This window comes from Natator depressus, chromosome 1, assembly GCF_965152275.1.
Source record: "Natator depressus isolate rNatDep1 chromosome 1, rNatDep2.hap1, whole genome shotgun sequence".
NCBI classification, from domain to species: Eukaryota; Metazoa; Chordata; order Testudines; family Cheloniidae; genus Natator; species Natator depressus.
The window spans coordinates 52,918,804-52,945,640 of NC_134234.1; the positions used below are offsets into that span (position 1 = coordinate 52,918,804).

At 42.7% G+C, this 26,837-nt stretch overlaps 1 protein-coding gene across 1 annotated transcript in view; it reads right to left on the minus strand.

Annotated features, from left to right (window-relative positions):
* TRPC4 (transient receptor potential cation channel subfamily C member 4) overlaps positions 1-24,403 on the minus strand; it is a 206,058-nt gene extending 181,655 nt beyond the window's left edge. Inside the window, exons 1-2 of the mRNA XM_074959934.1 lie at positions 23,472-24,403; positions 22,242-22,606 (exon numbers count right to left, since the gene is read on the minus strand). The gene's annotated coding sequence lies outside the window, so the exon portion shown is untranslated. The remainder of the gene's footprint in view (positions 1-22,241; positions 22,607-23,471) is intronic.
* Between the last annotated feature and the right edge of the window lie 2,434 nt (positions 24,404-26,837).

Sequence of the window (26,837 nt, forward strand, 5' to 3'; positions counted from 1 at the left end):
CTCAGTTTTTGGTTGGCCAAAATGAGACATCTTAAAGAGGTCTGATTTGGAGAGGACTAGTGCCCAGCACTTAATGAAGATCAGGACCTTTAAAAGTGTCTCAAGATGAGCATCTAAAAACAGAGGCATGCAAAATCACTTTTGAAAATCTTGGCCGTTGTGTCATCCTCCACAGACAGACTTCCTACAATATGTATTATGAAGAAAAGCCATGTCAGCAAGGTCCTTCTGCATTGATCCTAAAATTAGAGTATAAAAATAGTCTCTCCTTTCACAGCAGTTTTGGTATAGAAAATGCAATGCATGTTCCACAGCACTTTGATTTCGAGATACAGCTCAGAGGGCAAATGGCTGTTACATGTGTAAGCAGTGCAAGCAGTCAGATGTCCAGTGCAATCAGTCTGAACAACAAAAAAACAAATGAAATCTGGTCACTGTGTCTCGCTTTTCATGCCCTTGCTGCTGCTGACTCATTATTACACTGTTCAGTTCTATAGGATCCATTTCCTTCATGTGTTGTATGAATGAGAGTGATGCTTCAAGGCTTAAAAGAAAGGAGGAAATACATCCGTATTGGCTTGTAATGGTGGGTTACAAATTGAACCATTTGATTGACCATGAAGACAATAAGGACTATTCACCACTGATCACCCAGGATAGAGGTATGAAGGACCTCATAGGTTCTATATGCTAGTGTGTTTTGCCATTTCACTTTTACTTTCACCAACATTTTATATAAATAGAACTATTTATAAAGAATATTCACAACAGAGTAAGATTACTGTGTAGATGCATGAATTTGTTTCTGGAAGAGTTATACATGATTTCTAAATGTGTCATTTCCCCTGGTCTCTGTTGTAGAGCTATCAAATAGTCTGATACATGTCAATAAAATACGTCAGGCATTCATATAGTCAGGTGCATGTTTGGTCACCCAGCTCAAAACACACGTCAACGAGAACAAGCTTTGCATTAGCAGGGGTTCTCAAACTGAGAGTAGGGACCCCAAAGTGGGTCGCATCCTCATTTTAATGGGGTCGCCAAGGCTGATGTTGGCCCTGGGCCCCAGCAAGTCTGAACCCCAAACCCCACCGCCCGGGGCTCAAGCCTAAGCCCCAATGACCAGGACTAAGGTTACATGCTCCCCGCCCAGGACAGAAGCCCTTGGGCTTCAGCTTTGCCCCCTCCCCCCACCCAGGGTGGTGGGGCTTGGGCAGCAGAGCTCGGGTGGGCTCGGTCTTTGGTCCCCCCTCTTGGGGTCGTGTAGTAATTTTTGTTGTCAGAAAGGGGTCATGGTGCAATGAAATTTGAGAACAGCTGCATTAAAGGATCTGAGAAAAGGACACTGTAGCACTCCATACAATGTAAAATGCAGAGACAATTCAAGTGTCTCATGCCCATATTACCTATATTACTTTCAAATCACACAACAGTACTAGGACATAGCATACTTTACACAATAAGTGGGTTGACTCGAGATTTAGCTGCCCATGAAAGCCTGCAGATGTGGGTTCACAAGGAATCTGGGACATACAGGTTCAAGCTATTGGCTATACTGGTTGTGTGGAGGGGAGGGGGTCTCACTTTTTCTCTTTTTTTTTTCCCCCTCCCCCACAACATTTTTTCAAAATGTCCAGTGTTAATGAAAATAAATGTCAACATTTTTCATGAGTGGAGTTCTTGTTTTCCAGCCAACCCTAAGCCTGAAGCCTGTGATCACAGCTTTTCTGAACTTTTGGGGGCACCCTGAACAATTTATGGCCTTTGGATGCTGCCTAAGCTTTCCCTGCTTCTCCTAGGGATATTTCAAGCTCCCTCCCAGATATCAGCCATTTACCTCCAACTGAATTAGCTCCTTCATTTCATTGCCAGTTAGACCTTTGGCCATATGGGAGGGGAAGAAGGGGCAATGGAAGAGCTTGCTTTGCTGTTAGCTGCTGGAACATTGTGGGTGAGGTGGGGAGGAAAAGGAAATAGGGCGGTTTCCCTATGAGATAGGAGAGGAATAAGAGGAGCATACCCAGAATGAAAGGGGAAGACAACAAAAAGCAACCAGTGGGTGGGAGAGATCACGATGGTTAAAAGGAGAGGAAGAGGATGGACCTAAGAGGTAGAAAGGATGACTTGGTGGCTAGGGCACTGAAGTGGGATTCAGGCGGCCTGAATTCAATTCCTGCCTCAGCCAAAGATTTTCTATGCAGCCTTGGCCAAGTCACAGGCCCATATCTGAAGGATATTTAGGAGTTAAAACAGCTAACTGATTTAGGAGCCAAAGTCCCATTTTCAAAAGTGATTTAGACACTATGGAATCTAAGTCCCATTGAATTTCAATGACTTTGGCTCCTAAATCAGTTAGGCATTCCAGTGCTGTGCAGAGCTATGCCTTAATACCATTAAAAATCTGGGCCTTAATCTACAGTCTGCCTCAGTTGCCCATCTGTAATACTGAGGCTAAAACCACCCAGGTTATTGCACTGATAAAATCCATTCATGACTGTCAAGTGCTCAGATACTACAGTGATGGAGGCGGTCACACGCTGTTTATGGGAGGGACTGTCTTCATGTTCTGTGTTTGTACAGCGCCTAGCATAGCAGGTTGTGTGTCCATGACTGGGACTCCTGGACACTATCTCAGTACAAATAATAGTATGCATTTCTAGATTGACAAATGGGAAGGGAAAAGAGATGAAGCAATGGCTCATCTTACTGGCCTACTCATAAATCCTGAGACTGGGTCTGGGTTTACTCTCCTTTGATTCCTGAAGTGAAGCACAAAAACTGAACTAATGGTTTAAGGAAGGGGAGAGAGATGTTAAAATTGTGACTTCTTTAATCACACTGTAAAGAATGGGAAACAATCCTGCCTTCTGAATGGATCACTGTCTAGTCTAACTCTACACATTCTCACATGGGCGAAATGGCTCAGTGGATTCCTGCTCGATTAAATTCTGTCATACTGAATTCTGTAACACTGTCATACTGAAAGCAGACTGTAGGACTGATGGAGACATCTCTTCACCAATTTCAGCATGACAAGCTCAGGTGGATGGAGAGTTGGCATCAACATACTGAAACACTGAAGGCTCAAGTAAATAGCAAAACTCCTTTTTAAAATTAACACATTAGATCTGTTGTTCTAATACCAGATTATCATGGAATGTAGCAAGCAGAACTTTAATACATTTTTTGGAATTATAGATTCATAGATATTAAGGTCAGAAGGGACCATTATGATCATCTAGTCTGACCTCCTGCACAATGCAGGCCACAGAATGTCACCCACCCACTCCTGCAATAAACCTCTCACCTATGTCTGAGCTATTGAAGTCCTCAAATCATGGTCTAAAGACTCCAAAGTGCAGAGACTCCTCCAGCAGGTGACCCGTGCCCCATGCTACAGAGGAAGGCAAAAAACCCCCAGGGCCTCTTCCAATCTGCCCTGGAGGAAAATTCCTTCCCGACCCCAAATATGGCAATCAGCTGAACCCTGAGCATGTGGGCAAGATTCACCAGCCAGATACCCAGGAAATAATTTTCTGTAGTAACTCAGATCCCACTCCATCTAACAATTGATTACTAGTATTAGCAAGTATTTCCAGAACTCAATGATTCAAAGATTTTCATGCTGAGGAACAGAACTGTTTGACGTACATTTGAAATGGAAGAATGAGAGTTATGCTCCCAGCATTGAAATAGGCTCCCGTAAACAAAATAGCAGAGATCTGATAAATCTTCCTTTCTTGTCTAAGATTGAATGACGCATGACCAGTTACATTCCCGTTCGTGTTAACTTTCTCTCGGGAACAATTCCCAAGTTGGTTCAAGAAGAAAGGGAATCCAACTCAGAGTTATTAAACAGAGAGCATGACAGTTAATTGATTCAACATTTCCAGGAGAAAAACCTTTACTTTTTCGAAATGAATGTATCCATCTGCAGTCAGATGAGTAATGTCTTTCCCTGACCGATCAAAAATAGCATGCCTTGCTTGAGAAGCAGTGTGGCCTCGAGGACTGAACTCTAGGGCTGAAATCTTGACTCTCATAAAGTCAATGGCAAAAATTCCATTGACTTCAGTGGGGTGAGGATTTCACCCTATTGATACCAACGGTCATCTTCTAAATTCTAATCCCAGCTCTCCCACTGGGTCACTAAGAGTATGTCTACACTGCAAGAAAACCCTGCAGCAGTGAGGCTCGGAGCCCAGGTCAAGTGACTGGGGCTTGCGCTACGGAGCTAAAAATAGCAATGTAGCTGTTCCCGCTTGGGCTGGAGCCCAGGCTCTGAGACCCAGCAAGCAGGGAGGGTCTCACAGCCCGGCCTCCAGCCCAGGCAGGAAAGTCTATGCCGCTATTTTTAACTCCGTAGTGCCAGCTCCAGTGAGTTAATCCAGGCTCTGAGACTTGCTGCTACAGGGTTGTGTTGTTGTGTAGACACACCCTGCATGGAACAATTTGTTTAAGCTATCAAATTCCCAAACTGTAAATTGGGATAGCAATGCTTACCTCATGGAGTAAATAACAACAACAATTACGTAGCACTTTAAAATACATAGCAGTAAGAATTTGGCAGGAGGGATAGCTCAGTGGTTTGAGCATTGGCCTGCTAAACCCAAAGTTGTGAGCTCAATCCTTGAGGGGGCCATTTAGGGATCTGGGGCAAAAACTGGGGATTGGTCCTGCTTTGAGCAGGGGATTGGACTAGATGACCTCCTGAGGTCCCTTCCAACCCTGTGATTCTGTGAATTACTACTCCTAGCCTGAAACTGAAGTATCTTTTTCAATTTTATTTGAAAAAGAAATGTTCTCTTTTGCATGACTGCATTAGTTTGTTGAAACTTAGCATATTTCTCATCAGTGATCTATTTGAAGCCTTTCTATCTTTGTTCCTAGTTGTCCTTACCCGACTTCCAAGACTCACAGCAGATCATTCTGCTTTGCTTTTGTCTTCTCCTTCCAGAGGATATTGTGTGCAATACAAAGTATCATTCACATACTGATATCCCCCAAATGGCAAAATTCCCATTGACTGCAAGATATGGGCTAAGATATCACACACAGTGAATGAAGTTATAAAGTACATGCATAAATCTTTGCAGCATTGGATTGCAAAAGGGAATATACTAGTTCGGCATCTAGAATCGCCATTTGATTGGCATAGAGCTGAACACTATATTTCCAATGAAATATCAGTTTCATTGGAAAGGTAGTTCAGCAGCTCAAGTTCTTGTCTACCCTAAAAACCAAATGTTCCTCATATGTGCTATTCACTCCACTGCCTTCTAGCCAAATGCAAGATTGAGTTCAAGGTTCTCTTAACATTTAAACTCCTCATGATCTATCTACACTGTACTAGTTCATCTTTTTATCCGCTATACTTCAAACCATGCTCTTCGCTCTTTAACAGCACGCTACCTGTATTCTCAATGCCTCTCTGAAATCTCATGGGCATGGTCTATTCCCTATTGTGCTTCCTTCTATGTGATGTGTTTTATTTAAAGACCTTCCTAATCTTTCTCAGTTCTACAGCTGTTGATCCTCCTTTTAAATCATGCTTAATTAATTACTATTGCTTTTAGCTTTCTTCTCTTAATCAACTTTTATACCTCAAATGCAATTTGATTTATGAACTTATTAACTTGTTTATTTTAAAAAAATAAGTATTTTAATTTTATGAAAAGTTTTGGGAAATGATGTGCATAAGGTAAAATGTAAAATATTAATATGTTAACTCAAAATATGCTCCTCCTGCTCCCTGGGCTTAGGGCAAGCTAATTTACCACAGGAAGGGTCTTTTTTGCCTTTGAATCAAAGGCTGCTTCTGACAAAAGTTGAAACTAAGAAAGTCTAAGAAGACTAATGGGAGAAATGGGAGTTGCTCCTGTCATTCTTTCTTCAGATCCAACCTTTTGTCTGGTTACATTTTCTCATTACGACCTGTCAAAATCAGTTTGCAAGCTCTTTGGAGCATGGATCATGTCGTTTTTTTAAATCAGTAAAAAATAATAATTATAATGAAAAGCAATAAAAATAAGAAGATTATAAATGATAAAAAGATTAGCTGTCAAACAATAAAGGTGACAACATACTGAGTGAATGTCTGTGAATTCTCCCTATCCAGAGAATGATCAGTGAAGAAAATAATTTACTGTTATGGGACCTTGTTAAAAAATATGTTTCTGTGTTATTGGAAAATTGGCTTTACTTGAACTAACAATTCTATGTTCTGTGTATACGATCCTTGTTTTCAGTCTGCATCCCAAGTTAAACCTTTACAGCTTACTGGTCACCTCTTCATCCTCAGACAAAGAAAAGGTGCTGAGTCTGAATGTGATATCAGGCACATCAAAAACATTAAAACCAGAAGCAGATTTCTCATGAAGACTCCCAAGCCCCATAAGAGTATGGTGCCCTGCTTCCTCCAGCAGTTTTATATGATGGAGGCCATGTGCAGTTCATCTAAAGATCAAACACTGTAAGATACTGTTGTTAGGCTTACATGAATATGATTAATTGATTGAAAAATTGTTGTACATAAAACCTTGGGTTGGGGAGCACTTTGTGGATAATAAAGAATGGAATCAAAGATATGACTTAATTCTTGGGTGTGGTCAAGCAGCACTTGCCACAGGATCTGGGGATGGGGGAGGACAAAAGTAGTTTTACACCACCTTTTTTTGGATCTCAGATTTTGGGGCCAACCAGGTATAAATTACAGCAGTCCTAAAGCTGTTGTAATCTGAATCTCGAGATGTCTTTGACCCCCAGAGGTTAATTCCACAAGCTGGAGATCACTGAAGATTTAATGGGGAGTAGAACTGTCTCTGTTCCCCTTAGGATTTCCCCTATATTGACAGGTAGCCATAAAAGATAACTTTATGGCCTTTTGTGTGCTTGAGTGGTGAAAATGGGCCAAACTGGGATCAAAAACAGAGTCTAAGAAAACCATTAGAATGTTTATCATGTGTGTATATACCACAGCTGGAAATCCTTAACTCTGTATCTTTCAAATAATTAATCCAATGAACAGTAAAACTCCGAGAAGAAAATGCCAAAAAAGTTTATGGCCTAGAAAGCCACCTGGGAAGAATGCAAAAAAAGGATTTAGACTGAAAAAAGCAACATGCACTAATGGACTTCTTTAAAATTATCGTATATGTATAAAACCTATGAACTGAGATTCATCAACACCATGTATGAAGTTGTGCCATGCTGTTGTTTTTTCTCTGTTACCATAAGTAATATTTCACTCATACTTCAAATTACAATCCTTAGGCCCTGATTCAGAAAAGCATCCCTATTCAGGAAAGCACTTAAGCAAGTACTTAACTTTAACCATGTGCTGAAATAATCCCATTGGCTTCAACACATGCTTACAGTTAAGCATATACTGCAAATACTTTCCTAAATCAGGGCTTCTATTACCAAATACTGCAAAATGTAGTGTAGTCCTTGTTGCTCATAAAGGTTACTTACAATGAAGTGTTTATTGATTAATGTAGCCTTTAATTATACCCCTTCCTTAGGTGCAAAGGGTTTGTTTAAGGTAAGTATATTGCATTTGCTCTGAGTAAATAAGAAACAGAACAAGGGAACACTAATGAAATAAGATAACTAGAGACTTGAACATGTTTAGTTCTCCTTGTACAATGTGTACCAAACTACTATGTTAATAAAAGCAAAACAAGCCATACAAGTATGTCTATTTTGGAGCTGTCAGTAAGAATTCTCTGTGATAAATACATAAGCAGCCCTATTCTAATTTGGTGATATAACTCACAGTTGTCGTAAGCTTTTTCCACAAATCATTTATGTGACTGTTTTGAAATGAAGGGGCCTGCTATTTTGACTAGTTTGGGGTTGGTGGTGGTGGGTTTTTTTTTTTTAATACCATCCATTTTTTGCCATGTTGGAAATTGCATTTTGATTTTTAGTCCTGATTTCTCATTTAACCCCAATCCACCTTGCCCTTAGTCAGTAGTGCCTAGATAGTAGGAATAGCATGGAAGCAGGGTGATAAACACCAGGGGAAAGCAGTGCTCCACAGCAATGCTTCTGGATAATTAAGATTTTCTGATAGGTTCAGTCGAAAGCTGTGACAAACTAATAATCCATTTGGTAATACTCCAGAGTATGACAGCTGCTTTGCAGATACACCATCTAATTGGGTTCCTTGGACACATCTTCCTGTGCATTAAGGAGGACATATTACCCCCACACAGGATAACTTGGACCAACCATGTTCTTGGAGGTGAAGTGGGTTGGTTCCTTTCTGAGTTTTGTCACATTGCAAAACAAACAGATGACAACATCACTGCTCCAAGGAGCTTATGAACTATTTTTGGAGTTGACAAATGATGAGGTGGTGGGTGACAAGACTAATTAAGGGCAAGGGAGGAAGGGCAAGGGCAACAAAACTGATTAAAGGTCTAGAAAACATTACCTGTGAGGGAAGATTGAAAACCTTGGATTTGTTTAGTCTGGAGAAGAGATGACTGACAGAGGACATGATAACAGTTTTCAATGACATAAAAAGTTGTTATAAGGAGGAGGGAGAAAAATTGTTCTTAACCTCTGAGGATAGGACAAGAAGCAATGGGCTTAAATTGCAGCAAGGGAGGTTTAGGTTGGACATTAGGAAAACTTCCTAACTGTCAGGGTGGTTAAGCAACAGAATAAATTGCCTCGGGAGGTGGTGAAATCTCCATCATTGGAGATTTTTAAGAGCAGGTAAGACAAACACCCATCAAGAATGGTTTAGATAATTCTTAGTCCTGCCATGAGTGCAGGGGACTGGACTAGATGACCTCTCGAGGTCCCTGCCAGTCCTATGATTCTATAAAATCAACAAGAATACATGTTTATTCAATGTGGTGAATGCACAGTACGATGGGGGAAAGAAGTGTCTGTTTATAATAAAATCATGTGTTTGGGCTTGGGTTTTTTAGATAAATGGACAGAGTAACTGGGTAGACTTCAGTTCCGATTCTATCTTATGATCTGACCTGTTTCCACCACTAACAGTAAAGGGGCTGGATTCTGGATATGTAACTAGCTCATGGAGAATTTCCTTAGTAGAAAAGAACTCCTCACTGGCATAAAGACAGCAGAACCAGTTCCTGCATCAGCCAGACAGCCCCCCACCCTGTTGTAGCAGCTATGTCCAGGGAGGAGAGGGGGCGTGTCAGGGCTGTGGTAGTGCTCCACTCCCTATGCTAGTCCTTCAGACCATCTGTCAGGAGCCTAAATTATAGCAATCCCTTGATTATTCTTACTCACACTGGGGTCTGACGGGCACAGAATCAAGGAGACACAACCAGCTTCTGATAGCTTCCCCCACCTGTCTTCTGTACCGAATGGAACTCAGACACAGAAGAGAGTTGAGTTCTTACTTAGTAAGCATGTTATAAGCGCTGTGGAAAAAATAGACCTTCAGGAGAATTTAGAGAAGAGTTACACATTAGAAGTTTAGTTACACATGAAGATATTGCAGCAATAAACATACTGTATAATCTCCAAGCTCTAAGCATTTGGTATATCTGGCCTCAATATATAAACAAATATGTTCCAATTTAAGACCATTAAGTTAAACAACCATGAATGAAAATATTTCTATTTAAGTGGAGAGACCAAAATATGGCATTACAATTGTGCTGTGCTTGACTTCATTTCCCCTATAAAAGAAAATGTGACTAGCAGTTCGAGCACAGAAATTAGAATATGGATTCTATTCCTTCCTCTCCCACTGATTTGCATTGGGAGATTTTAGGGAAACTGAGGCTTGACAAGACCCCCCCCATCAGTTAAAAATGGATATAACATATGCTTTACATCAGTGTCATAAACCTTAATTATTTTATAACGCTGTAGGGTCCACTTACTAAAAATATTGCTTTAAAATTAAAAAGTATAGAAGTTTGGACATTGGATTGGCCTTTTTGATGGGCATCTCTTTTTCTAGGAGGGTGGGAAAGTTAGCAGCTCTTTTCTATAGGTAGTCCCTGATTTTACACAAGATCAGACTATCCCTCTCTATGGTAACTAGCTGGTATTTGAAGGCTCCATGCAGAATTTTTTAGCCTAAATTTTACAGATGTGAATACTTTGCAGGTTCAACCACTCTATACAAATAAGTTAAATGTAAAAAACAAGCTGATTATATCAGTATAAACAACATTTTTAAAATCTGGTATTGTTGGCTGACTGCAGTACTGCTTGTCTTAAAGGATTATTATCCAAAATGAAATCCAACATTCTCTCTCCTAGTTTAAATAAAATTGCATCTAAACAAAATGCAAATGAGATATTTTAATTCCTCTCCAACAGAGGATGCCACAGTAGTCAGCAGACAAGTTTAACAAGAGGATTTACCTGGAAATGATCTATTATGAACAAGCAACTCCACATAGCTAGAGATAAAAGCAAGGATATCACCACCTGAGAACCCAAAGATAATATTTTTAGCTGTAACCAAGTATTCAGTGGCCTAAGGTAGGTTGTAGGGGGGAGGGGGAAACACACTCTTGAGAGCATCTGCAAAGGCTAGACGCCTTTGCACATAGGCAGACTGAATGCAATGTAGGTAGTGCAACTCTTCTTTGCAAGAGGCGGGATTTGAGCAGCCAATGCAGGGTCCACGCTAGATCTGACTGAATAATGGTGGAGGGGGTGGTTCCACAGAAAATTTAGACTTTTTAATGAGTCTGAGTGCAGCTGAAAACTTTCCAGTTGGGGTTTTTGATGAAAAAAATCTGAAGTTTTCTTAGATGGTGCATAGTCTTTGTGTTGGCACTTTGCAGAGGGGTGAATTTCCCACATACGCACAGAACACCACATTTTAGTCTAGCTAACCTGTCCTCACATGAATTTTAACTCACTCTGAGAACAGATGACAGGGTGCTTGCACTCGTTTGGTATGCTGTATTTACAATGCTATGGTTAGAAGGCCAGACCCTGTACATCTGAAGTCAATGGGAGTTTTGACACTAGTGGGTGAGGATCAAGCGCATCCTGCAGAAGAGGACAGGACTCTGTCACTGATTTAGTTTGCCTAGGAAACAGTTGGCCTGGAAATCCCTTTCCACAGCTTGTGGATTTGTCAGCACAAACATTCTTGCTGAAATTCTCTGTATACATATTTACTATACGTGAGTTTTGAATCAGACACAATATCCCCCAAAATGCACACACTACCATTGCTGTTAATTCAGTTCCCCTATGGAAAATGTAAGTGGGACTTTCCCACTTTTTAAAAAGGAAATGTTTTAATAAGAAAATATTTACTAACAAACAGCAGCTGTATTTATAGCATTTCTGTTTTCATAATGAGTTGCCAGAAGTCTATAGCAATATAGAAGAAAATGAAATTGTTCTAGGACTAAGTTCGTGCTGTGTGGTCCAGTACACTTCTCAGATATGACACCAGTTTTCTAGTCTACTAAAGATAAAATACATGCTGAGTAAGGAATGCCTTTACATTTTTCTCCCCAGACAAGGACAATTAACATTCTAGTTTTTGTCCTGACCTAGAGAAACGGGTGCAAGGAAGATAAGGCAAATCTTTAAATCTGCATTTGGTCAGATAATAGTGACTATTTCTCTTCAATGTAGATCTTGCTATTGACATCCATGCCTTTTTCATTTTCATATTGGATAACTACAGTCTGCTCTACACATGGGTAGAGCTGAAGATCATTTGGAATCTACAGCAGATGCAGAACGTGGGAATTTATCTGCCTAAACATATTGACCATATAGGAAAAATATATCACTTCTCCAGACACTATATTGGTTTCTTCTTCACTTCTGGTTTCAATTCAAATTGTTGGCCTCATTCTTTAAAACCCTATATGGCTAGGGTCTAGCATACCTAAAAGACCTCCCCTTCCCCGTCCAAATCTATTGCCATGAAGATAGAGATGTCCAATGGCTTGAGTTCACAGCCTCCAGATTTTAATATTTGGCAGCTGGTTGTGGTGGGTTTCAGTGCAGGGCCTTCGATTGTGGAATTCACTACCGATTCCTTGGTCTGACAGAACCCAAGTATGCTGGGCATCATACTAAGTAGCACAGCCATCTGTTTTCCTGAGCCATTCACTAGGAGTGGGAGCAGATGAAATGAGTATCATGTTTATTTGGATTCAAGGGTAGAGATTTTATTTTTGTTGATTCTTAAAATTGATACTTGGAGCATTCTGATTTTTAAATGTTGTACATGGGTATTGGGCACGGTCAACCCTGGGGTGCCTCCTTCTGGCTGTTCTGGGAAGGAGTTCCTTCCAGGTCCAACACCCCCTTCTGTCACTCATTCGTGCATCCTGCTGCCTCTCTCTCTCTCTCTCTCTCTCTGTGACTCAGGGTCCTCTCTCTTCATTGTATTGGCCCTCAGCCAGGTCACTGTGTGTTATTCCGTCCTGGGGGTTATAAAAGTCTGTCCGTCCAAAAATGGTGGTCTTCCCCCACACTGCCAGGACTGTGCCACTTCCCCAGTGGCTGGTAGGGGAACCTGGGCCCACTCTCTACTCCAGGTTCCACCTCTGGGTCCCTCTAATCAGCAGCCAATGTCGGCACCATCTAAACCTTGCTGCCATTTCCCTGAGCTCTGCCCCTATATTTCCTTCCTTTCCTCCAGAGCCCTCACTGTGGCCTCCTTCTGCTGCCAGCTTCCTGGCTTTATACTAGCCACTTCAGTTCTTCTCAGCTGGGTTCCATCATCATTCAGGGGTTACACAGGCCACCTCAGCTATGGCTTATCTGGTTAATTGGCCCCTTCTCAGTCTCATCACCCCCTTCTAGGCTAGCATGGGGGTGAACACCCCATCACAGGCAAATTTTCAGAAACTGAAAACCAACAAAAGCCATGCCCACTTTTTGGTCTATATGGCCTGCAGCAGGTTTGAGAACATGCAGAGGGTGCATAACCATAAAAGCTGGCCAGTCAGGGCTACTTAAGCAGAGAAGATGCTTGTGACTTTGCACCGTGGGGCACAACTATCTGTTCACGAGACTTGGTGAGCCAATGGTCTGCTTCTTGAGATGTACATAATGTGCCCCCTGAATAACTTTGTATGAGATTTGGACATTAGAGAATGTGGGGAGAAAAGTGAGAGGTGAGTTTTAAGTGTGACCACACAGTTATAAACAATGGGTGAAATTTCCTTTGGCAGCTCTCAAAGGTTGGGAAGGGAAGGGATGAACCACAGGTCTGAACCCTGGTTCTAGGTTGCAGTAGTGGTAGATTCCATCTCCCCAGCTGCTCTGGACCCATGACCCATACAGCCTGGATGCTCTGGTTTTATGCAAGTGGAAACAGTTTCACTTAGTGGATGTAAACAGGAGATCTGGAGTTAAGGTTGTTTTTGGAAGTGCTCCTCCTGCTCACTCAGCAGATCCACTTTTGCATGTGAGATATTTGGCTGACTGTTGAAATAAAAGCCACACGCTTACTTGATCAAAGTTAGGGTTGAGAAGGAGGAATCACTTAAATATCCAGGGATATCTCCAGCTATCTTTCATGTAAAGACAAATAGAGAGAAAATGCCAGAAAGGGAAAAAGGGTGAAGATGAAAGAAGAGAGCCCAAAGAAATTGAACCTTCTGGGAATTCATAGAGGTGATATCTTGGGATGGAGAAGTCACCACTAGACACTAAGACAACAGTTAGATCACAGGGGAGATCACCACAAGGATGGAGCCAGTCCAGGAGAATGGAGTGCTGGGGCCTCATAGACTGTACCGCAGAAAAGCCTAATTAAAAAAAAATCATACTTATCAGTTTCCCATTCATTACCATAGTATTTGAGCACCTAATCCAGTATACCATAGACACAGGGAGATATGTTCAGACAAGTGTAGCCTGCCTGGCTCTAGGAATTATTTTGGGGAAGTTCTCTGTCCTGTGTTATACAGGAGGTCAGACTAGATAATCACAATGGTCCCTTCTGGCCTTAGAAATCTATAAATCTATGAACCAGGAAGCTTCCAGAGCTTCTGGCTCACAGATGCAGAAGTTAGCTTTGGACGGCTCAGGCTCTCGAACATTTGATATAAATCCAGAAAATGTTCAGAAGCTCTTTTCCTAAAATCCACTTTCAAAATAATTTGGAAAGAAAGACAAATCTTATTTTATACCCACTTATTCTGTGACATTTTTAGCACACCTCTTGCACTATCTGAATAAGAAATACATTTTTTTAAAAGTAGAAGCAGCACTTCTGGAATTTTAAGCTGTGAAATGGCCCAGCGCTGCAGGGATGAAAATGACCTACACGGAGGTATATTAATTATTTTTCTTCTCTGCAGCATCCTGATAATCTTTCATTACCTTGTAAACCTTGCTGTGCAAAGTATTTAACTCCTATTTCAGTGCTTTCTTACCTTGCCAGTTTCAAGTTGCATTAGTCAAACATTTAATGTACCTAGAAAGGATTTCTGCCTGGATGTCCCTTGCTTTTTTGTTACAAAAAAGTAGCTTTAATTTATTAGCCCTTTATGTGTGTTCACTTTTTAGAGCCTTTTTATTTACAGTGTATTAAACCACAAGGAACTGTTCAGCAATATCATATCTCAATAAGCAGAATATAATCAAAGTCTATGTTAAATCACTCAGATCAGAGCTAAGGCAGAAGTCTGTCTTTCCTCTCCTCAACGAGTCTGGGGCTTTTAAAAAAAAAAGACTGATTTTTAATACTTTTAATGTTTTTAATGCACTGATGCAAAATATGGCTACAAAGGGGTAAACTAAAAGCAAATTTTCATCTTAAGTCTAAATTGTCTTGCTTTTAGTAATTTTAAAACTTATGGCTGATGAAACAGCTATATTGTAAACCAACATAGCTTGGATTTGAAATCACATAGAAGACCAGAGATAATAGTACGTCTGACAATAAATAAAGCCATTATGTGCTCTCGTCTGAGTAGAACAACTGCTGTGAATGCCTCCCCCCTCCATTCTTGTTTACTTTGTCTCAAAATATGCTATAATTAAGCCTTTTCTAGCTGCTTCCATGTTGTCTTTTCAGATCCAGTGCAAATCTGTTTCTTTTTTGAATTAACATTTGAAAAGGGAACGTAGCCCTGAGGAAGTAAGGGGATAATAGCACAGCCTATCTGGTCAGGCGTCGCACAGACTGGTGATGCGCAGGACTTTCCCTGTTGTTTTGCCAGTACACTCCAATCCTGACCTGCAGCACTTCAGCTGCACCAGTCCCATATATCTTCCTGAGAAGAGGCTGCCAATCAACATAGTGTTTGGGGGATAGAGACAAATCTCCACAGGTGTTGGACAAGACAAACTCACCTTTTACTTGCCACCTAAATTAGGATTTAAACAGATATCTCTGGAAGAGAGAGGCTAGTACTTTAGCTCTCTGGGCCACATAGCTTCTTCTACAAGTCATCTTGAACAAGTACTTGATGGGTTGGCCTTAGTGGTCTAACGCAAACTAACCTTTATTAAAAAGGGAGTGCTATTGCTCATTATCATGTGTGTTAACAGGCAACATATTTTGGCCCTGGCATATTCAAAATGATGGTCACAATCCTGCCAGGTGAGGAGCGTGGCCCTGGCAGTGTTGGGGCTTAAGTAGGAAAAGGTACTGAGGGACTGAATGCTTTCTTCATGGACTGTCTTCTGAAAAGGGAGACCAGCTACTAGAAGAAATGGTGTCAGCATCAATAGAAGGAGAGTACGGTTGAATTTAAGAGACATCCATCTGTATGTTTTGATTGTCTTTGAAGTAATCTCTCTGTTTGACAATCTGAACAGAAAGGAAAGATATGGGGAAAGATACAGCAATAATTCTGTCTTAGGGCCCCGTCCTACACCCTAAGAAGTTTTGCCAGTATCTTCCATGGATGGGGAATAGAATCCTTAAATTATTTTGGTGATGAAACCTAGGGTCCAATCCTTCCTTTTGTCTCAATAAGGTCTACAGGATCAGATCCTCAGAGTTATCCATCTTTCTTCAATATTTCCAAGGCACCTATCACTGTGATATCCAGCTTCTTTCTTCACAGAAAACTGGCTGCTGTGGTGGATAGTGCTATGTTATACGAAATCTGGATATATTGTGTAGGCAAGTTTGTTTAAACTATTCAGGTCCATTCTTTCCATAAAGGAATCAATCTAGGAAGTGAAATGTCCCTTACCACTAGAGTATTTAAGTGCCTGATGAAGCATGCTCTAATATTTTTTTTTTTGTAATGGGATGTAGGACCTACACTAAATAAGAACAGCGATTCCGGGTCAGACCAATTGTCCATTTAGTCCAGTATCCTGTCTTCCAACAGTGGCCAATGCCAGGTACTTCAGAGGGAATGAACAGAACAGGTAATCATCAAGTGATCCATCCCCTGTTGCTCATTCCTAGATTCTGGCAACTGAGGCTAGGGACATCACCCCATCCATCCTGGCTAATAGCCATTGATGGACCTATCCTCCATGAACTCATCTAATTCTTTTTTGAAATAAGTTATACTCTTGGCCTTCACAGAATCCTCTGGCAAAGAGTTCCATAGATCAACTGTGCATTGTGTGAAGAAATACTTCCTTTTGTTTGTTTTAAACCTGCTGCCTCTGAATTTCATTTGATGACCCTTACTTCTTGTGTTATGAGAAGGAGTAAATAACACTTCCTTATTTACTTTCTCCACACCCGTCATGATTTTATAAACCTTTATTATATCCCACCTTAGTCGTCTTTTTTCCAAGCTAAATAGTCCAAGTCTTATTAATCTCTCCTCATATGGAAACTGTTCCATATCCCCACTAAATTTTGTTGACCTTTTCTGTACCTTTTCCAATTCCAATATATTTTCTGAGATGGAAATGTGATGAATCTGCATGCAGTATTCAAGATGTGGGCATACCATGGATTTATATAGACACAATATGATATTTTCGTTCTTATTATCTATCCCTTCCCTAATGATTCCCCACATTCTCTTAGCTTTTTTGACTGCCACTGCACATTGGAGGGATGTTTTCAAAGAACTATCCACAATGACTCCAAGATCTATTTCTTGAGTGGTAACAGCTAATTTAGATCCCATCATTTTATATGCGTAGTTGGGATTATGTTTTCTAATGTTTTCTACTTTGCATTTATCAACACTGAATTTCATCTGCCGTTTTGTTGCCAAGTCACCCAGTTTTGTGAGATCCCTTTGTAACTCTTTTCAGGCTGCTTTGGACTTAACCATCTTGAGTACTGTTGTATCATCAAAGCCTTGAGGTAAGTGGGATACCGGGAGGAAGCACGACCAGGAGAGTGAAAAAGGGGAGGACTCCTGCCTCATACAGAGAAAGTGGGACGATCAGCGAGTTATCTTAAGTGCTTATACACAAATGCAAGAAGCCTGGGAAACAAACAGGGAGAACTGGAAGTCCTGGCACAGTCAAGGAATTATGATTTGATTGGAATAACAGAGACTTGGTGGGATAACTCACATGACTGGAGTACTGTCATGGATGGATATAAACTGTTCAGGAAGGACAGACAGGGCAGAAAAGGTCGGGGAGTTGCATTGTATATACGAGAGCAGTGTGACTGCTCAGAGCTCCGATTTGAAACTGCAGAAAAACCTGAGAGTCTCTGGATTAAGTTTAGAAGTGTGAACAACAAGGGTGATGTCATGGTGGGAGCCTGCTATAGACCACTGGACCAGGGGGATGAGGTGGACGAGGCTTTCTTCCGGCAACTAACAGAAGTTACTAGATCACAAGCCCTGGTTCTCATGGGAGATTTCAATCACCCTGATATCTGCTTGGAGAGCAATACAGCAGTGCACAGACAATCCAGGAAGTTTTTGGAAAGTGTAGGGGACAATTTGCTGGTGCAAGTGCTGGAGGAACCAACTAGGGGCAGAGCTCTTCTTGACCTGCTTCTCACAAACCGAGAAGAATTAGTAGGGGAAGCAAAAGTGGATGGGAACCTGGGAGGCAGTGACCATGAGATGGTCGAGTTCAGGATCCTGACACAAGGAAGAAAGGAGAGCAGCAGAATACAGACCCTGGACTTCAGAAAAGCAGACTTTGACTCCCTCAGGGAACTGATGGGCAGGATCCCCTGGGAGAATAACATGAGGGGGAAAGGAGTCCAGGAGAGTTGGCTGTATTTTAAAGAATCCTTATTGAGGTTGCACAAACAAACCATCCCGATGTGTAGAAAGAACAGTAAATATGGCAGGCAACCAGCTTGGCTTAACAGTGATATCCTTGCTGATCTTACACACAAAAAAGTTTACAATAAATGGAAGATCGGACAAATGACCAGGGAGGAGTATAAAAATATTGCTCAGGGATGCAGGAGTGAAATCAGGAAGGGCAAAATCACACTTGGGGTTGCAGCTAGCAAGAGATGTTAAGAGTAACAAGAAGGGTTTCTTCAGGTATGTTAGCAACAAGAAGAAAGTCAAGGAAAGTGTGGGCCCCTTACTGAATGAGGGAGGCAACCTAGTGACAGAGGATGTGGAAAAAGCTAATGTACTCAATGCTTTTTTTGCCTCTGTCTTCACGAACAAGGTCAGCTCCCAAACTGCTGCACTGTGCAGCACAGCATGGGGAGGAGGTGACCAGCCCTCTGTCGAGAAAAAAGTTGTTCAGGACTATTTAGAAAAGCTGGACAACCACAAGTCCAGTGGACTGGATGCACTGCATCCAAGGGTGCAAAAGGAGTTGGCAGATGTGTTTGCAGAATCATTGGCCATTGTTTTTGAAAACTCATGGCGATAGGAGGAGGTCCCGGAAGACTGGAAAAAGGCTAATGTCGTGCCCATCTTTAAAAAAGGGAAAAAGGAAAATCCAGGGAACTACAGGCCAGCCAGCCTCACCTCAGTCCCTGGAAAAATCATGGAGCAGGTCCACAAGGAATCAATTCTGAAGCACTTAGAGGAGAGGAAAGTGAACGGGCACAGTCAGCATGGATTCACAAAGGGCAAGTCATGCCTAACTAACCTAATTGCCTTCTATGATGAGATAACTGGCTCTGTGGATGAGGGGAAAGCAGTGGATGTGTTATTCCTCGACTTTAGCAAAGCTTTTGATACGGCCTCCCACAGTATTCTTGCCAGCAAGTTGACGAAGTATGGGCTGGATGAATGGACTATAGGGTGGATAGAAAGCTGGCTAGATCATCGGGCTCAATGGGTAGTGATCAATGGCTCCTTGTCTAGTTGGCAGCCGGTATCTAGCGGATTGCCCCATGGGTCGGTCCTGGGGCCGGTTTTGTTCAATATCTTCATTAATGATCTGGAGGATGGCGTGGATTGCACCCTCAGCAAGTTTGCAGATGACACTAAAACTGGGAGGGAGTGGTAGATATGTTGGAGGGTAGGGATAGGACACAGAGGGACCTAGACAAATTAGAGGATTGGGCCAAAAGAAATCTGATGAGGTTCAACAAGGACAAGTGCAGAGTCCTGCACTTAGGACGGAAGAATCCCATGCACCAGACTAGGGACCAAGTGACTAGGCAGCAGTTCTGCAGAAAAGGACATAGGGGTTACAGTGGACGAGAAGCTGGATATGAGTCAACAGTGTGCCCTTGTTGCCAAGAAGGCTAACAGCATTTTGGGCTGTATAAGTAAGAGCATTGCCAGCAGATCAAGGGACGTGATCATTCCCCTCTATTCGACATTGGTGAGGCCTCATCTGGAGTACTGTGTCCAGTTTTGGTCCCCACACTACAACAAGGATGTGGAAAAATTGGAAAGAGTCCAGCGGAGGGCAACAAAAATAATTAAGGGGCTGGAGCACATGACTTATGAGGAGAGGCTGGGGGAACTGGGATTGTTTAGTCTGAGGAAGAGAAGAATGATGGGGGATTTGATAGCTGCTTTCAACTACCTGAGAGGATAGATCTAGACTGTTCTCAGTGGTGGCAGATGACAGAACGAGGAGTAATGGTCTCAAGTTGCAGCGGCGGAGGTTTAGGTTGGATGTTTGCAGGGGTGAAAGTGAGCCGGTAGGGGCCGGTACTGTGTACTGGTAAGAACCGCACCGGCCCATACCCAGCCCACATTAAAGCATTGCCGCGGCAGCGCTTTAATGTCCCTGCCCCTTTTGCCTCCCTTGTCGGTGCCCTGCTGATAGGGTCCGTACTGGCCGGGCCACCAACGGAGTGGGGGAAGGAGCAGCAACGTTAAAGCGCTGCCGTGGCAAAGGACCATCCTTAAAGCGCTGCCACAGCAGTGCTTTAATGTCACTACCCCTTCCCCCTGTCGGTGGCCCTGCTGGTCGGGTCCGTCCCAGCAGGGCCGCCGACAGAGGAGGCAAAAGGGGCAGGGACATTAAAGCGCGGCAAAGGACCCTGCAGCGCTTTAACGTTCCTGCCCCTTTGGCCCCCCCGGCCGCCGACAAAGGGAGCCGCCGTGCAAAGGGAGCAGCTGCCCTGGGGCCGGCAATTTAAAAGGGCCCGGGGCTCCAGACACCACTGCCGCTACGGCAGCAGCGGCGTCCGGAGCCCTAGGCCCTTTAAATCAACACGGGAGCCCGGGGCGGCGCGGGCCAGCCGAACTGGAAGGGCTGGCTGGGGGACGCTGACCCCCCCCAGGCCCGCCCCTTCCACCCGAGGCCCCGCCCCTTCTGGGGGCCGGAGCTGTCCCACCCCTACCGGTAAGTGGCCTCAGTTACTTTCATCCCTGGATGTTAGGAAAAACTTTTTCACTAGGAGGGTGGTGAAACACTGGAATGCGTTACCTAGGGAGGTGGTGGAATCTCCTTCCTTAGAGGTTTTCAAGGTCAGGCTTGACAAAGCCCTGGCTGGGATGATTTAGTTGGGGATTGGTCCTGCTTTGAGCAGGGGGTTGGACTAGATGACCTCCTGAGGTCCCTTCCAACCCTGATATTCTATGATCTGTAAAAAGAGGTAAACAAAGTGAGGTGGCAAAATTTGCAGATCATTTATGATTATGTTGAATAGGACTGGTCCCAGTACCGACCCCTGGGGGTCACTACTATTTACCTCTCTCCATTCTGAAAACTGACCATTTATTCCTACCCTTTGTTTCTTATCTTTTAACCAGTTACTGATCCATGAGAGGACCTTCCCTTACTTTGCTTAAGAGCCTTTGGTGAGGGACCTTGCCAAAGGCTTTCTGAAAATCTAAGTACACTATATCCACTGAATCACCCTTGTCCACATGCTTATTGACCCCTTCAAAGAATTCTAGTAGATTGGTGAGGTATGATTTCCCTTTATAAAAATCATTTTGACTCTTCCCCAACAAATCGTGTTCGTCTGCGTGTCTGATAACTCTGTTCTTTACTATAGTTTCAAGCAATTTACCTGGTACTGAAGTTAGGCTTACTGGCCTGTAATTGCCATGATCTCCTCTGGAGCCTTTTTTAAAAATTGGCGTCTCATTAGCTATCCTCCAGTCATCTGGTACAGAAGCTGATTTAAATGATAGGTTACATATCACAGTTAGTACTTCTGCAATTTCACATTTGAGTTCCTTCAGAACTCTTGGGTGAATACTATCTGGTCCTGGTGACTTATTACTGTTTAACTGTGTACATGCTATATTACATAGAGTTTATGTGGATGCATTTATCATAACGAAACCATCCTTCTCTGAATATATTGTCTGAACTCTATTTTGTGGTCTCTTTTATTTTAATTTTTTAGAAGTGCCTACTAACCAGAAAGCATTTTGGAGTAGCATTTCTATTTACTTCTAGCTAGAAGATATTTTAGTTCAGGAAGAACTGCCACTACTTCTTTTATCAAGCACCTTTGGATAAATATAAATTTCAGTTGCCATGCGAACACAGACTCACTCATTTGATTCCAGTAAAACAAACAAAAAAATTAGTGACACTGCCTTGTAAAATATAATAACAATACAACAACAAAGCAGCAGGTCTTGCCAATCACAGTGGATTTTACAATTCAACCCTTACTTAGTATAAATTTTCTGTCAGTGTTTGTTTAAGGTTCCAGAACATCAACTGCTTCTTTTCAACAGAATTATGACTACTGTAAAATAGCCAAAATATTCAGGAGCTTGAAAATGTAAATTCAATGCACGGGTGAATTCCTTCAGTCAGTTTGTTTACCATATAAGTCATTATCAGGCTCATTTTCATCATGTTCATTTGCCATCAACCTCACACTCTCTCCTCACACCAGATTCTCTTTATGTTTTTTTTCCAGGATTTTATAGTAGCAATGGTTAGTAGGAAAAAATTAAATTAAAAAACAAAACCACAATACTTTAAGGTTGAAAAAATACAAGATGTACCTGAAATTTGCTGCACTTGGTGTGTAGCTGTTCCCCATCAACTTTGATTTTCAGAACTGAAACAATGTTTAACTTCACAGTGTCAGGATAAATAGGAAAACTGATGTGTCAAAGCTTCAAAGACAGATCGGGGAAAGAAGTAACTCTTCCTGATAGCAAGTTGATAGCAGGATAAAGAAACAGCCTGCAGAGTTGCTACTTGTCTCGAAATTACATCCTACTAAAACTCCATTGTGATATCCCCATGCTTTTAGCTGATAAATTATTATTAGAACACTAATCACTCATCCTTTCCTACGTGAAAATATGCTGTTACTGAAGTGCTGCAGTTTTATTACATCATGGTTTCAGAAAGTTCAGCATGCCTAAAAAGAGAGAAAAATGTCCTGTCAATGGCCGTACAACTGCCTTCCAAGAGGTTGAGTGTTAGCAGTTACAAGGTTGGTAACTCATGAAAAAATATTTTGCTGTAGCCTGATAGTTGTCATAGTCAAGCACTGTACCTGGGGTGGGGTGGGACCAAATTTTTTTTTTTTTCTGAAAGCGCTGTCTGATGCACCTCCGTAGCCAAATAATAATATATGTGAGCGAAATTCAAAGTCTAAAATGAGACAAAGGTGATTTCTGATCCGCTCCGAGCCCTCACCTGAACGGCTGTGGGTCACGGTCCCTTAGCTGCTCTCCGCTATACCTTAAAGGCACATGCACGCTAACTCTACAACCAGTCTGTCCAGCTAAACAGCTTCACTCGCCCTCCGGAAAGCCCTGTCTCAAAGAATTAGCCTTCTGCATAAATCCATTGGTTTACATTATGAGCATCGCAAACGCAACCCCCCCCCCCCCCCGATTCTGTCTACCAGCGACTTCTGAACCACCTAGTCGTCGTCACAAAACTGTTTCCCTTCCGTTTTTTTCATATACTCAGTTATCCTGCAGGTGTCAGACTTCACTTGCAATAATCCAAACGATGGCACTTTCTACAATGTCAACAATTAAACTGATTGCGATTTTTTTAAAAAAAAGCCACGTTTGTTATGTAAAGCGGGGGGGGGGGGGACCTAAATGTTGCTTAATGCTAGGTCCAAGAGTGTACAAAACCCCTGTAGTCACCGCGTGCTTTTATTTGGGCAAAAGTTGGTTAATTCCAGTAATTGGTGGCGTCTCTTAAGAGGAACAACAATAAAACCAAAGCGTCAAGAAGAAAATATTCCAAAATGGGTGAGAACTTACTTGGTTTATATGCATGCGTTGCTATCCAGCGTTTTTACTTCAACTGTTATCAGGGCACATTTCAATTCCATTTATAAATTAAATCCATTTAGGATGGTTTTGGTTTTTTGCAGTCGCCCACCTCATCCACTTTTCCCCATTTCTATGTTATTCTCTTCATCTTTCAGACACGCTCCCCCAATTCAGGTGGTCTTCAACACTTCCACCCAAGGAGACAGCGCCTGTAGCTTCGCTTTAGTGCAACAGATGAGTGGCAAATTCCTCCCGGGCTGTTTATTGTGGTGTCTCATTACTCTTTCTGGGAATCCCATACCGACTGGAAAAAGTAACAGTCCCTTCCCATGCAATGTTTCCCGTTGGAAGAGAAACTGCGAGGCATGAACATCAGAGGGAAAAGAACACAAATAAGCTGAACTTGATGCTTTCCTGCCCAGGAGATCCGCTCTCCGGTATTAAGACACCTCTGCCACAGAAGAGATACCTCTCACAGGAGATCACCCCTTGGACTGTCTTCGCGCTGGTTTCTTCTGTCAGCTTTCCCGCACGATCACTTCTTTCTGTCTTTCCCTCCTTGGTGTGTGGCGGAGCTGCTTCTCCTAGGGACTTTTTTCTTTTGGTCTGGTGGGGAGGCACCGTAAATACCTAAAAGCGCCGCCTGCAGGATAATCAGGGGATCATACTGAAATCCCCACCGAGGAGCAAAACCAGCTTTCTGCAGGCTCCGTTCCAATGGACCACAGGGTGCAGGTGGCCTCTTGCAGCCTCTCAGCCACCCTCCGCCTAGAGGCATTCCTCGCCAGTTTGGCCTGACCCTTTCCTTTCTTTTGAAAATGTTGTAGGCTGATTTTTTTTTTTTTTTGATTTTCTATAAAAACGTCCAGGAGTGAAGTCAGGCGTGAACAACCGACAATCAATGTCCTTACACCTTTCAGCTGTGCGCCAAGAAGAGCGAAAAGGACCGGTTAAAAAAAATAAAGCACAGAAACAGCGACCGACTCAAAAGAAACCCTTCTGTGACAGCTGAATGGACAAAGCCCTGAGATGCACAACGAAAACACAACAGCAAACAATCGTTTGGTTCTCCCCCCCCCCCCGAAAAACAAGGGTCGGTGCAGTAGTATCAAACTCTACAATATTTGCACTCAGTATTCTGCATTCGTATACAATACAGTATAAAGGTGAGCCGATCATCCCCAGCTGCAGTAACATCGCACCTTGTAGAAGTGTAAGATTGTTTCAACTGCTGCTTTCTTTTGAGAAGCGATAAACCTCTGGAATAGTTTCTCTCTTAGCGGTAGCTAGCTAGCTGCCTTCCTGCTGTGTGTGTAGAATTACCCCGCTGCTGACCTTCTTGACCCGTTACCATTTCAATGGAAGTGCGTGTGATAAACTTCAGCTGAAAGTGGGGCTGTTCTCTTTTAATGCAGGAACTATCACTTTTCCCGCGAAACTCAGATACCAGAGAAAATCGCAAAAAGAAAAGGAGGACTTGTGGCACCTTAGAGACTAACCAATTTATTTGAGCATAAGCTTTCGTGAGCTACAGCTCACTTCATCGGATGCATGCAGTGGAAAATACTGTGAGGAGTTTTATATACACAGAGAACATGAAACAATGGGTGTTACCATACACACTGTAAGGAGAGTGATCACTTAAGATGAGCTACTACCAGCAAAGGGGGGAGGGAGGGGGAAAGAAAACCTTTTGTAGTGATAATTAAGGTGGGCCATTTCCAGCAGTTGGCAAGAACAGGGCGGGGAGGATAAATATGGGGAAATAGTTTTACTTTGTGTAATGACCCATCCACTCCCAGTCTCTATTCAAGCCTAAATTAATTGTATACAGTTTGCAAATTAATCAGAGCTTGTAGACCAGGGGAAACGGGATTAGTCACCATTTCCCTACATCTTTAATCAAAATGAGGACAATACCTATAACACCAAGTTAAACCCGTTAGGAATGAGACAATGTGCAGAAGGAAGGAGTCCACGTGCTTAAGTCTGGGTTTGGGTCCTGAGGAGAACAGTGTGCACTGCTGTACTCTACAGGCGGAAAGGAACACAGGCAGACGAGTGTCAGTTACATAGTTACATTGCTTAACTTAGCTTGTGCCCTCAGACTCAACCATCCTCCTAGCCTGCCTGCTTAAAATCAAATCCCAGCTGATTCTGAACTCCCGCTCAACTTGCAGAAAGAACTTCTACTGTAGCCAGTACAGCGATTAAGGTGAGGAAATCGCCACACTTCCACGGTAAACAAATAATAAAAAAGCCTGCCTTTACATAAAATATATACAATATTTCCTCTCTGTTTTTTAAGCAGACCTAGAATTCACACCACAAACCCTACATGAAGTCTTGGTGTTTCATTCTGCGTTAGCTCATCCATTTAGAAACACAGTTTGTTTGTTTTTCAAAGCTCACAACCATGCATGTTCTAACATTGCTAAAGTCTTAAAGGGAAAGGCCAACTAGCCAGCCAACACTTCTTGGAAGTATTAAAACAGCATGATGACATAAAGCAGTACCTGGGCACAGCCATGCTGCAGAAGCTATTCATCAGGAGCGTTATGTCAAAGACTGGGGTCAACTTGTATTTATAAAAAAAATCAGTTGTGTTTTGCTTCACCAATAACTAGCTGAAAACACTTAAATGCACTTCGACCCATTCTTTTTGCAGACTGCAGATCCCTGGAGATACAACTTTCTGAAAGTCCCTTCTAGTGCTAACGGGGGAGTTGCACGTGGGCACTATACAGATGGTGCAATGCATTGCCTAGAATAAACTAAAACCCAATGTCATGGCAATAGGGGCATAGCTCAGCGCTGACCTGGGACCCCCTCCGCGTCTTTTTGGATGCATCAGGCACTTGATCTCCAATAACCTGACAGCTCTCTGGACTGACCAGGCAGTTAAGAAAGGTCCTGTTACTCCCAATTCAGAACCATGAGAGTAAAGAGGTGGTCTGGTCAGGACTCCAACCTAACTCAACCCTGCAGACACAGCTCCTGATGGCCGCCACCAGCGGGGAGGTGACAGTCCCAGGCACACTCCAGTCCAGTGGTGTGCACAAGCTGGTGATGGCAAATAGGCTAAGCCAACAAATGTAGGGATGCATGCTCACTGCCAGGCACTGTGCCGCAGAAACAGAGGGCTACCTGGCTATGCTCAGGGCCTCACTTCCTCCATTGTCTTCCTGCCCAGTGTTCAGTATGGTGCTGGCAGAGGTGGTGCTCTGATAGCCACTCATCCTGCTTGCATCTCAGGGCTCTCTCGAATCCTATGGGGACTCCCAGTGCGGGAGGCCAGCCTCTGGCAATGAGCTACACAACTGCAGATTGTCACATTGAACATAGAGAAAGGAG